Genomic DNA, 13202 nt, shown 5'->3' with positions numbered 1-13202 from the left:
ATAGAAAACCACATGCATTCGCATTAAAATAGATCAAAACTACATTCCCGAACATCAACAACGCTACAGAAAATGATTTGCGTAAGTACTTTCTCCTGTAAATTTGAAGAAATCCGTCTCCGGTATAGTAAAGTGTTACCAAGAATTGAAATGTCTTATTTGTAAAGAGAAGGGTAACAAAGGAAGTCCTGGTTTGGAACAGTTGTTTCAAACCCTGATGGAGAAAATGGAAATGGGAAGAAAAGAAGATAAAGAGGAACATGAAAGGATAAGAAAAGAAGATAAAGAGGATCAGGAAAGGATAAGAAATGAACAAGAAAGAATCAGAAGAGAAGATAAAGAGGAACAGGAAAGGATAAGAAATGAACAAGAAAGAATCATAAGATAAGATAAAGAGGAACAGGAAAGGATAAGAAATGAACAAGAAAGAATCAGAAGAGAAGATAAAGAGGAACAGGAAAGGATAAGAAATGAACAAGAAAGAAAAAGGAATGAAGAAAGAGGAGAATTGATGAAGCTGCTCAGCCAAGATAAGGAAGAATTATTATTTAGAATAGAAGAGGGGCGAAAGGAATGTAGATAAATTAAGGAGACTCTGAGGAAGGAAATTGCGTGTGAGAGGCAGCAAGTAGCTGAATTTATACTAAAGCTGGAAGAAAAACAAAAGTAGGATTATGAAAAGTGGAACTTAGACTTGACACAGGAGAAAACATCTAGAGAAGCTAAAGAAAAGGAAATGGAAAATGAAATTGAGGGGACGAATAGAGAGTGTTGAAATAATTGCAAGGCCAGAAGCAACACAGGGTTCCTCAGAATTACTTGATAATTTAGAGCTAAATCAGAGAAGGCAAGAAAAGAAACTTGAAGACGTTACGGAGAAAGTCGCATCTGTAGATAGGCAGGTAGATCAACTACAGATGTTAATGGCAGGCTGTCGGGTTCTAGAACCTTCTAAAAATGGTGAAGCTGTATTTCAACCGGGAATGAACGGTTCAACAACGAGAGTTGATTCCAAGGGGAAGATGAGGAAAAGGAATCGTTACTCGTCAAGTTCTTGCTCTACAGTTTCCTCTAGTTCTGAGGAAACTGAAACTAGGAAAATTACAAAGCCCAGGAAGAGACATAATAATGGAAAGTCTGAGAGATGGAGACAGGATGAGATATCTCGTGACAATGCCTATAAGAATAGTTCCTACAAATCTTTTCGCATGTCTGATGTTAACGCTCTTTCAAAGTTTACTGGAGAGATTAATACAGTCTCTGCTGAGAGGTATTTAAAAGAGCTAATAACATACCTGGATCTAATGAATGTCCCTATGATTTTTAGATTGAAGTTATTGCCCTCTCTTATGGTAGGAAAGGCTAAGGCGTGGTTTGTTGCAAATGAGAAGAAGTGGAAGACTTTCGAACATTTTTGTGCTGCCTTTAGAAAACAATATGCCTCTGCTGATGCCAAGCAAAGGGAAATGCAGACGCTGAGAAACAAACGGTATTCGAGGAGCTCTGACCTCTCACTTGAAGAATATTGCTGGGACACATATGGCTCGTATTGTAATCTTGCTGATAACGTTGACCAAACCGAGGCGCTGAATTTGGTTATTAGTCAACTTCCGCTGCGAGTGCGTCAGTTGGTACTTACTCGTGATCCACGCAACATGGATCAACTTACCAGCTTCTTGGGAAGATATGAAGCCTCGGAGCAACTCGACGGATGGAGGACAGAAAACCCGAGATTCGAGGACAGAAGAACCAACCAAGCTAGAGTTAGGCAATTGACGTTCTCCAGAAATCAACCAAATTCAGCGAAGGTGTCTGCTGGTAACGGAAGATCTGATAATGAGAACTTCAGTGGTAGCGCTCGACAAAGTAACAATCCTTCAGGAGAAGAAAATAGAAGCGGGTTCTACAGAAGAAGGAACTGCGAGGGATCACAGCGATCTTCTGGAGAAGAAAGAAGAACGCCATTCCGAAGAAGAAGTTTGTATGGTAATAATAATTTCTCCCCACATCGCTATAACCGGTATAGAGGTAACTACAATTGGAGAAAGGAAGAAAGTGCTACACAGACGGAAGATTTCGATAGTGGAGAAACTAGTGTTAAACAATTAGATGTTACCACTTGGAATACGTCTGCCCTGTCATACACTCCAAGAAACTGAGAAGCTGTTGTTGAGTTGACTGGATGGCCCCAGAGTTTTGAAAAAGAAAATTTACTCCATTTTAATTTTGTTAATTTTCTTTTTGTTTGTGGGAGGATGCCATGATACGCACCCACTTATTGTATCATTTTAAGTGTTTGATATGTATAATATGTTAATTGTCTATTATGACGTTATTTGTTTTGTTTAATTGGGTAGTCTGTTATGGTTATGGACTAACCTTAAAACATTTGATTGTGGGTTGTGAGGTGAGAGATATTATTATGAATGTTGCTGGATAATGGAAGTGATTTTGGAAATGTGAATGTGTTAATTTGTGTAGTGAAGAAGAATTATGATCTTAATACAATTTTGTTTCTAATAAGGAGTTTAATTGCAAGTGCAAGAGTAATATATTAACATTAACTGACATCTAAATATATTTTTTGTGTGTGAGAGTTAGTAAGGTTTACGTTAGCATATCCTTATTTGATTTCCCACTACCTGAGGGCTTCAAAATAGGCTGATAAGTCTCATGATCGCCGTTGAGGAATAAACGTAAGTTGATCCTTTGATAATATTCCGGGAAACGTAACAAGTTTTTATGTCACACAGAGGCATTTTCTTTGTTTGGTCACAAAAACATTCAATGACAAACGTGATTGAAACGTACTCTCTGTCGATTTCCCTTCCTCCAAGTCCATGGTGCTTTTTCAAAGCTCTAAAGTAAGCAAAATATCTGGTGCTACTGTTACCTGTACAGTGCAAAGTGCAAACTTCTGATCTGTGTGGTCTTGCTCACTTTCGCGTCACTTCGGTGTTTTGTGGCATTCGCACCTTGCAAACTAACATTTCAGCATTGAAGTTTGCACCACTGACTATGTTTTTGTTGAAAGATTATTTTCAGCATATAAGATGATCCTCACAGACAAAATTGCGGTGTTTGACTGTGGATAACATGAAAAACGATTGTTGCCTAACTATACGGCAAAGAGTGAATTTTAATAGCAAATTTCCAATGGTAACTTCTGCCATCACCTTAGAGTTAGGCAACGCACATAACGTTATCCAAGATAGTGCGTATTTCAGGATGTAGGTGTCCCATTTTCATTGCCAGTGACTATACCTAATCAGTATTTTTCAGGAATTTTGAACTATTTTTAGTTGTTTTTCAACCTACTTCAGGATTTTTCGAGCCTAACTCAAGATTTCTAGGACCTATTTTAGGATTTCTAGGACCTATTTTATGATTTTTAGAGCCTATTGTAGAAACCTAAGAGCACACTTTTTAGAACCTAAAAATCCGAGGTCTATACACACAATGAAGGGAAGCCAGGATGTAGGTGTCCCATTTTTATTGTCGGTAACTGTACATTACGAAGTAACAGACAAAATTAGGTCCACTTTGTACCTAGATATTGGGACCTCACCTTCGAGCATTTTCTTGTACAATAGTTATAAACTTCGAAATTTTGTAGCTCACATCAGGGATCGAACCCAGAACCGCTAGTACCAAAGGCTAGAGTGCTGGCCAATTGTCTGGGTGGGAGCTGCTCATTCTGGAAATGAAATTCCCAAATAACGAACGTTGATTTCCGCCTTGGTAACAGACGATGTCAGAGAACTGTTGTCCCCGCTGCTTTCACAGCCAGCTTTTGTGAGCTCGCCCCTCCTTCCCCCCGCAGGCTACCCCCACGAGCGCTAGTTACATGCCAATGAAAGTAACTCACTAAGAGCTCCTGACATATTATAAATGTGGCCAAACAAAGCCGTTTTCCGCACGTGGTTTGGGATCAACGGAGCAGATTGTTTCATCACGCTTGGAATTCAATGGAGAGGGAGGAGCGCCCCCCACCCCCTTCGCCCTCGCTAACATTCGCAACAACTTCCATTCCATCCCATCTCACGGTGGCATTTACGCTGGGAGGGTGACACACGACACAACGAACCGCCTGACATGTTTGTCATGGTGAGTCAGTGGTCCGGGACGACAGCAAACAAATCAGCGAAGGGCAAAAAGGGTGGCCTGCAGGGCTCCGTGGCACTTCCGCCATGGCCAAGAAGGACTTTCCACACCCACCAAGTGCTGGCAATAATGGAACTCGATAAAATTACCAGCCCTGCTATTTGGCGGTATTCTCCGAAGCGAGAGGTTTAGTGGCAGATATTTCCGCGATTTCTTGATCTGCCGTGCTCGAAAGTTGGCATACGTTGCTATTCAGAGGGCCAAGTGTATTTCAGCCGATTTAACTCCGCCTACATTGTTTGCTTTTCTTCTTCTCGCGCAAAATGTTTGGCGTGATAGCAGCAGTGGCGGCTCATGTCTATGTGCACAGTCGCACGTGCACACCCATTTTTTTAATTAAGTTTTTCAATGAACACGATCTCCTTCAAAAACATCAAATGTTCCCATACTACTTCATGTTTCATTTCCTTCAGTGTTTCTGCATGTAGTTGGTCTCTAGCGTCGACTTAGGCTCGCACTTTTCGAAGTGAGCCTCTTTCGTAGTTTTCAGCGGGCAGGTAGAGGAAACAGACTAGTTCATCTGGCTTGGGTCAGTGAGCTTTCCAAGAGCTCGCTTCGCACAGAAATCTGTGAGCGACTACGCCCAGACATGCGCTGATATCTTTACCATATCACCCTGTTCCCAACATGGCAAGGGCATAAGAACCAGCGAGCGCTTGGTGTCTTGCCTTGAAGGGAGTGCGGAACCAGCGTTGTAAAATACGTCTTGCATTGTAATACCTCACTGTGATTAGTATATCGAAAGTATTCGCCGATCAGTTTCGGATCGTTTTTCGAAAATAAATTTAGTAGAGAGAAATAAACCTTGCTTAAAAAACACGGAATTTGATGTTTTGCAGCGAACGATGGAAAAAGAGCAAAGATAAATTATTTTTTCTCAGTTTTTTCAGATACGATCACAGGTTGTAAAAATAGCATAGGCGCGGCACCTCCTAAAAGAAATTATATTGTACGTTTGAATGGCATTCGTATGCCAAGGGAAAGAGGTGAAGTCGAGAGTATTTCACAATTCTTGGTGTACTTTGGAGTACGCACGCTTGTGTGAAGAACCTGAGATCAAGCGTGGTGGTTTTATTATTATTTATTTATTATTTGAAGTAGGGTACACTTAAGCTTACGGTTTATTTTACACAAATTATCTTACTATAAAAACAGCTTTTGGATTTCAATTTTCATTAAGACGATCCAGGGGTCCGGTGGGATGTTGTGCCTCCTAGGTGCGAGAGACAACATTTGCACTCGTCTTTGTGACCGAGAATAGTACCGTAATGAAGGCAATGCCTTTTTCGTTCTTAGAAACACTGTATCCAACGATGCAAGGTCAGCTTCGTCGGTGGGAATACATCAATAAGATGAAAAAAATAAGGCCGTGGATCTAAAGTCCGTACCAGCTAACTGTAGACCAGGCGAACGAGAACAAGTCTCTGCGCAAGTAGTGACGCGAGACGGCTCCACCAATGAACAGTGAGAAAACCGGGATTGTGTAATGGGCGACGGGAGTTACCCGAATTCTTCCTTCGCTATGTAGCGTTGCGAACTTTTGAAAAGGATAATACCGAACGCACATGACCGTATTTTTGCCTCCAGGTCCGTACGGTTGGATTTAGAATTTCGTAGGGAAATATTAGGGATAAAACTGCAAGAGCAAATTTTGACAAGCCGTGCATTTAGCGTACGGACTAAGGTCTGGGCCGTACGTCCGTACATGTACGGTCAGGACCGTACGGTTGGCAACGCTGCGCTTTCACCACTCGATTCTCCTCCTCCTCCTCCTCTGCCGATATGCGCGGCCCTGCTCTACAGTTAGCTGGGTCAGGGTATACAGTTGCTTGAAAAATGTCAGCGGTTTGATCTTAAACCCAACATATTATTGTAGGAATTGGTGTCATTTAGACGCTCTGAAGTGTATTTGTTATTTAGAATTTCAACGGGAATTCTAAACAATCAATAGTTTATCCCTGTATATTTACCACAGAAAAGTCAATTCAATTCGATACTCAGGGCACGTACCAATCTGCAACCTGTCGTATTTGTGAAAGAACACTTTCGTATGCATGTATGGACTGCGGAGTGAGCAGTGGCACTGTAGCATTGTAATAGGGGATCCGGGGAAAGATAAAGGTAGGCAGGAGGCTTCGTCGGTCGCGTTCCTGCAGTGAGGAAGCTCTCGCCTGATTCACGAGTAACAGTGCAGTGTGACATTGTAATCATGGAAGAAGAGGCAGGAGGTGGCTCTATAAAAAGGGAGGTGAATTCCCCCGCAGAATTTTTCACATCTCCTCTGCTGTTTACTGGTCTTGTGATGGAGTGTGCAGACGGGAAACTCACACTGCAACACATGTGCAAGCTTGCTGTATATATTAGTCCAGCAAGAACACGGCCAATCAAAGCAAGTTAAAGTGTTTTCAGTGAATTATTTCAATAAAACCAATTGCAGTTATTTTGTCTTTCAAACCTACTGGTCGCATTTCCAGCTGGCGGCTGGGAAACAACAAATAACCGATCAGTTGAATTCTCTTCAATTAACATCGGGCATTTTCGTGTCACGAGGCACCGAACGTTCCTAGTGGGACGAAATAAATTAGCGTCGGACACACCGTATGTTGCAAAAGATACTGTAAAGCGAGGGAGAGAGAGTGACGAGCTGTAAGGGCATCATAAACGTCGTTTCTGGAATATTCTGTTCCTGGATATAGTTGTAAAATCGCACACAAAACGCTCAAACATTGTACAAACATGGTAATAAAAACAACTGGCAAAACAGACGTACTCTTGGCAAAGTTGATATGCGAGAAGGATGTTACTCCTACAGCTTTTACTTCGCAACTGAGGTTGCTGACACCCTTCGAGACCAGGAGCGTATATTCTAGGCTATCTGCGAAGCCTGAAGGCTAGAGAATAAAATCAGAAAGTTTATATAAAATTATTCATATCAGCGAAATTATGATGGTGATTCTGGAGTTGGCAACCTGATTTCTTGTGAGTTGGCAACCTGATTTCTTGTGAGTTGGCAACCTGATTTCTTGTGAGTTGGCAACCTGATTTCCTTTGAGTTGGCAACCTGATTTCCTATGAGCTGGCAACCTGATTTCCTATGAGTTGGCAACCTGATTTCTTATGAGTTGGCAACCTGATTTCTTATGAGTTGGCAACCTGATTTCTATTCATAGCCTAAGACCACGTGACATAGTGAGATAGCCCAGATATTGGACACAGTATACGCCACTGATCGAAACACTCCCTTCCCCCCTGAAGGCGATAGGTGAACAGATTTAGCTATGCATGTCAGTCAAGGTCAACCGCCAGATAAGCCTGCGATCATTATAGTACCGGAAAACATTTTGTATAGATTATGATGAAAATATAAAATCCATGGGACACCTCAGAAGTTCACACCCTGAGACCATGCTGCGCCAGACAAAATGCCAGCACCTGGCCACACTGTCTCCAATTCAATGGCACCGGATAAGCTTCCACAATCACAATATCCAGTGTTCGACGATTGTCTTCAGGTGCCGCCACAAGTGCCCAGGTCTTGTTGACTTTTCCCTCAAAGACAGATTTCATGGGGAACACCTGGCGAACAGCAAACATATCAGTCTCACCCCTGCATGGCAAACAATGGCCCCGAAGGCGGTCTTCGGGTTGCAAAGTTTGTTCAGAGACTGGTTTCCACTCCTTCTTTGTCCTTTCTTTTCCTCCTTTTCTCGGAAAGCGATTGTCCCGGGAAATGGTATCTTGGCCGTGCGATTGGAGAGAACAGTAGTGACAAAATTGGCTATTATTCATGCTCCAAAGGGTGGCTTTTGTGTCGGTTTTTCCACTGAGTGAAAATGGAAGGTCAACAAGGGGAGATCAGGCGAACCGCCTTACCATTCTGACCTCAAAGCCTTGTCGTTGGCTGGTTTCTTACAAATCTTTCTCGCAACGTATGCTATTTATCATCGGCGTACATGGCAGATATCGAGCTAGAATGTCCTCAGGGGCGTAGCTGAATTTCATCTCGGCCCCGTTAGAAAATAAAAAGGTTGGAAAATTGTTCAGACTCGGAGCCAAATACTACTGATATAACCTATAATGAACATGTATCTATGTATATTAATTGTGATTACTGACTTCATAAAATATTACTTTTGCCAGAATGTTACCGAACACATTAAGGTAGGGTTGTGCCCAAGGTGAGAAATCATTGAGGACTTGAAGGGGTGGGGAGATTTTAATTTTTAAACACACACTCAAATATATATTTTAATATAAGTTACTTATATACACACACACACACACAATCTCCCTTATCAACCCTTTGGCAGTGACGTGGAAGGAAATAAGGGATGTTATGTGTCGACCAACTCACCTCTCCATCAGGCAGTCCAGCGAAGACGCAAGGCTTTAGACTCGAGTTGTACTCCGTTGTCCGTGAAGTCCACAGTCTTCCGTTTCTGTGGCGATGTAGGCTGGCTAGGTACTGGCAACTAAACTTCTCGTGGCGTGGTAACCTCTCGCTCCGTGCCTGGGCAGTGGCACGTTCGGATCCGCGGGCAGCAAGACTTGGCTGTCCGTGCGCTGCTCACAGGGATCCCTTCGGAAGTTGCGGCGATGTAGATGACGAGCGTCGACCTCGTAGTGCGGAGCAGGAGACGGCTAACCGCATCAGCCCAAAGAGTAAGGCTGGCTGCCGTGTGACAAGTAGCGGTTGCCCTCGGGTCTCCATCGACGCTCGTCGCAGTGTCCTCAGCTAACAGACTTCTCCCGGAGCTATTGCTCGCAGATAGCGTTTACGATCAACTGGCCACATTTCCAAATTTACTGGTCCTTTTTGCGTCGTTGCTCTGCTTGGTTTTTGCTGGTGAATCGTTCCGGGTTTTGTGTGTTTTGATGAGTGTCTTACACCACAAAACCCGGTAGCGCTTGTAGAGATGTTACATACCCTGACGTCATTTCTTACGCAGCGATGCAATGTGACAGCTGACTTTCTGACCGAGTGTCGGTGAATTGAGATTTCCCTTGTTTCATTCCACAATATACGTACGTGTATATATGTGAATTAATTTGTTACTTAGAAAGAAATTGAGGAAAGAGAGAGACTTCAAAATAAATTTCTGAGGTACCTGTTATTTTGAACTCGATGGTGAATATCCGAAGTTCACCTTCGGTAACGCGTTGCGTGAAATGTTGAATGTTCCATCGCTCGAGAAAGGAAGGCAAATACATCAATTTACTTTCCTATCCAAACTTGTGAAATAGATTCTCCAGCTCTACTCTCACAAGTAAACTTTTATGTTCCAAACGCTATGTTAAGACCCAGAAATAACCTTGAAAATATCGCATTGAAGAACCAACATGGCAGAAATGGAACTCCTGAGGAGGATGTGCAAGTTGTTCAACTCAGTCTCTAGTAATAATCCTAGTGTCAGTCTATTCAGATTTAAAAATCATTGTATTCTCTGAACACTCTATATAACCAGGACACAATGTAGACTGTTAGGTTAGATTTTTACTATGTTATGTGGTAATTACACCCTGAATTACATATTGTCTATATATTTACCTTATCTGTTACAAAATATTGTTTCAACTTCTCCATCCTATGTTTTCCTCTGTGTCTTATGTGCAATTTATTATTCAATATCTTTATTACATTACTACTATTAACATATATATAAGCTGATTACTTCTGAAATATTTAGATTCAAATATAACTTTAAACTGTATTAATTCAAGCATTGTACGAAATCAGTCACGTTTATAAGCACGTTGGAGTTTAAATGTCATATTTTTAACATTATTTTATATTGTTTATGTATTAATTTCTTGTTTACATAATGCTTTGTGAACACTGTAATTGAGCATGTGCCTACGGTGCAAGTCAACAGTGTAGCGGCCATGCTTTACGAGCTACTGCGCAGGCGTATACTGCTCGATCGTCACGACAACTTCATGGCGTGTTGCTAAGGAACCTTTTTGAGTGCCGAAATACAAATTTTCGTTGTGCATAAATCTCCATGAAGTTTAGAATAAGATTCCTGTTATTTAATGACTTGCCCTCGTACATTTTTCAATTTGCTGATATTAAAAGTGACAAATTTAGGTATTTTAATGTTATATGTAGTCCAAAAATTATAAAATAGACTAATATGAAGACTTCAATATCAACCACTCAGCACATAGTTGTGGTTATAACATGGAAGTCAACAAATTTAGCAAATTTCGCACACATTACAATACAAAAATTTAATTTCCATACGAACCCATTTCATTCCATTATGAAATTTTGCACACAAATAGTCAATTAATGTCTTAAAATCATACATTTTTTTTTCAAAAAAATTAAAAATGGTGTTTTTGAGATTTTCAAAAAGTTTCAAAAGTTTTTTAGAAACTACAAAATTCAAATACCACTCTGATATTGCATTTCAAATTAAATCTCATTAAAAGCAGAAGAAAATGACACCAATTTGAGCTCTCTATCAAATATTTTTTGATCTACAGCTGTTTAAACATTTCAAAATGTCATCAAAAATGGGATTTTTGCTTTTTTGAAAGTCAATAACTCAAAAACTAAGAGCGGAAAAAATCTGAAATTTGGCAGTTTTTGTCCTCTTGATAGGTGCAATGTATAATCAGAAAAAACTAAAAAATCTGAACCCTTAAGGTTGAAAAATAATTATTATCGGTTGATTTGTCATAGAATGAGCCTAATATAAGTCAATTAATTTTCATAGTTATATTTGTCTTGCATTATTATTTTACTTCTATTATGCATATACTGTTTGTTATTGGTGTAGATCTGCCAATGGTCTCTTGAAAGCAGCGCCTGAAGTGAAAAATATTAGCTTGGGGGTATGCTCATCATGGTTTAACATGGTGACAATGAGACAGCTGGGTGTGTGTGTGGGGGGGGGGGGTGGATTTGGGAAAATGTTCCTCCAGCCTCTGTTAAATGTGTAACTGAGGACAACCCTGAAAGGGGGGGAAGGTAAAGAGATCCGAAGCTTGGTGAAGATCACGTCACTTCCACAAATCATCGCGGTTGTGTAGCACGGCGCACTACAAGGAACCCCAGGTTCGAATCCCGGCCTGGGCATGCATGGTCTTTGTGCACGTCCTTTCATTAATTTCATCATATCATCACTCATCCTCGAGATTATCCAAAAGTGGCAGAAAAGCGAAGAAAATTAAACCAAACCAATCAATCAAGGTTGCAAACGTGTGGGAGACTATTTGCACTCACGTCCACATGACTTCACTGCATGTAGAGGGTAGTTTTACAAAACGGCAAGTAATAACATATGTACTTCTCTCCGTCTATTCTTATACCCCCTCTCCGAGAGCTTATTTGGATGGAAGTTGGGGCCATGAAAGAACTTCAAGTTCATATTTAGGGGTGGTTCGCACAAGCGAAAGTGATAGGAACATCCCCTATTCGGAAGCCAGGATCACAGTTGTTTTTATGTGACACGCCCGCAGGGAGGCGGCCATGTAAGCTGATACGCCTGGATTATGTTGCAAACGGTCAATTGATGCCTCCCCTATCTAGGCTTAATCTAGGACCCAGGTGCATCAAATCTCCATAATCATCCCTCATCTGCCACGGGAGATAGTAGATATTTCACCCTTCGCGGTGGAGTCTTCTTAGGAGATCTCCTAGACTTATATGGGAAGGGTGGGCCCGCATTGCCAACCCCCTTGAGACTAAGGGTGGAACAGATTTTCCGACGCCTCAAGAAATGAAATTCGGATCTGTACATTGAGAGAAAAAGATAAAGAATGGGCGAAGGAAACGATGAGAATTCTTAAAAGAGAAGTTTATTTTTTGGATCAGGGTTGCAAGAGAGGGGTGGATGGAAATAAATAAAAAGTTCGGTTCCGAGGGCTCGAGGGTGGATTTAGTGAAGCCAACATTGCATCCCCCAATTCAAAATCGTTGCCTTGCATATAAACTTAACGGACAAATTCAAATTAACCGAACTCGATACAGAAAATATCTTTATAGCTACAAGACGAGGCATTTGCCCTTCTAAATTACTTTTGGGCAGTGTTGCGGACTACGTGACACGTAAATTATGCGTAAAAAACGCGTAAAGTACGTAAAAAACTAGAATCAAACAAAAAAAAACATTTTTTTGCGATGTTTATTGCTATGTATGACAGTTGGCAGTGATGGAAAACAAAAACAGGCTATAAAAACCTTTCATCACATGATAATAATATAATAAATAATAATAACCCGTGGCTAGGGACACAAATTTATGGTAAATAAAAACTGAGGAGAGCGGTAAATAAAATGTTAGATCACCGGTATATACCAGCGGTGAAAAAAAAATGCACACACTTTTTCATTATGAGAGGAGAAAACATACAAAGACCTATAAATTGATAAACTACTTCATTTTTATATACTGTACACATGCACAAGTACTTAGTTGTCCAACCAAAAAGAAAACATCAACACAAAATCACTTCATTTCTAAATTGCATATCTCAAGTGATTTATTCATTGTATGTATTTAAAGGATATCCTTGCTGTCCAACAAATAAAATAATCACTTCTGCACATACACAAACACATGTTCAAAATCACATGATGATAAACAAAATTCATTCATGACTGGACATCAATGACACCATTGTTTCCCTTGATGTGCGGGAACAGACTAATCTTATCACTGCTACAGCTAGCAAGTTCAATGAAACTGGAAGTTGAGTAGACATTCGGGGGAAGAAAGGAATGCAGCTTGACAGGGAGCGAAGTTTTCGAACTGAGATTATGTGCATGGGAAATCCCAATTTCCAGTGTCTTCCTGATTTGATCGAAGATAAAACGTTCTTCAGCTGCTAGTGGTAGGAAACTTTAGGCAAACGTTTCGTTACAAATCAACAGTTTGCGCGCGCAACCTCGATTGCCGGTTTTTGCGTGTTTTCTACTTAATTTGATGATATTTCGCGAAAAAGCGTTCATTTCGTGGAAAAGCACACATTTCGCATTACTTCGCGAATAAAACTCATGCATATTTCATCATTGGGGGTGTAGTTACGTG

The sequence above is a fragment of the Lepisma saccharinum genome, chromosome 1, assembly GCF_977018435.1.
Source record: "Lepisma saccharinum chromosome 1, izLepSacc3.1, whole genome shotgun sequence".
Lineage (NCBI taxonomy): Eukaryota > Metazoa > Arthropoda > Insecta > Zygentoma > Lepismatidae > Lepisma > Lepisma saccharinum.
This window is presented reverse-complemented; position numbering follows the sequence as displayed.